The following is a 407-nucleotide window of genomic DNA, read 5'->3' on the forward strand; positions in this document are numbered from 1 at the left end:
CCTTTCTCTCCCACCCCAGCCCGGGGCCATTAAACCGACACCGCCCGGCTCTATAAAAGAAAAGCCGGGGTGGGGGGCTGCTCCCCCCCTGCTTTGGGGACACGGATGAGCCCGGGGGCAAAGGGACCGGGCACCGAGCACGGCTGGGGCGGGAGGGGTGGTGAAAGGGGGAGGTCTGGGCTCCTCACGGGATGGGTTCTCCCCCGCTTCCAGCCCAGGGCTTGCCCAAAAGGGAGGGGGCACCCTCTGTCCCAAAGCCACCGACGCCACCCTTGGCAGTGACCCTAAGCACCGTCCCGCAGCGGGACGCCCGGCCGAGCCCCGGGACGCCCCCTGCCGCGGATCCCAGGGGGGGTGGGCTGCATTTCTGGCTTTGCCCCCGCTCCCCTCGAGAGCCCCCGGCCACC

The sequence above is a fragment of the Egretta garzetta genome, unplaced genomic scaffold (assembly GCF_000687185.1).
Source record: "Egretta garzetta isolate BGI_Z169 unplaced genomic scaffold, ASM68718v1 scaffold84, whole genome shotgun sequence".
Classification (NCBI taxonomy): Eukaryota; Metazoa; Chordata; class Aves; order Pelecaniformes; family Ardeidae; genus Egretta; species Egretta garzetta.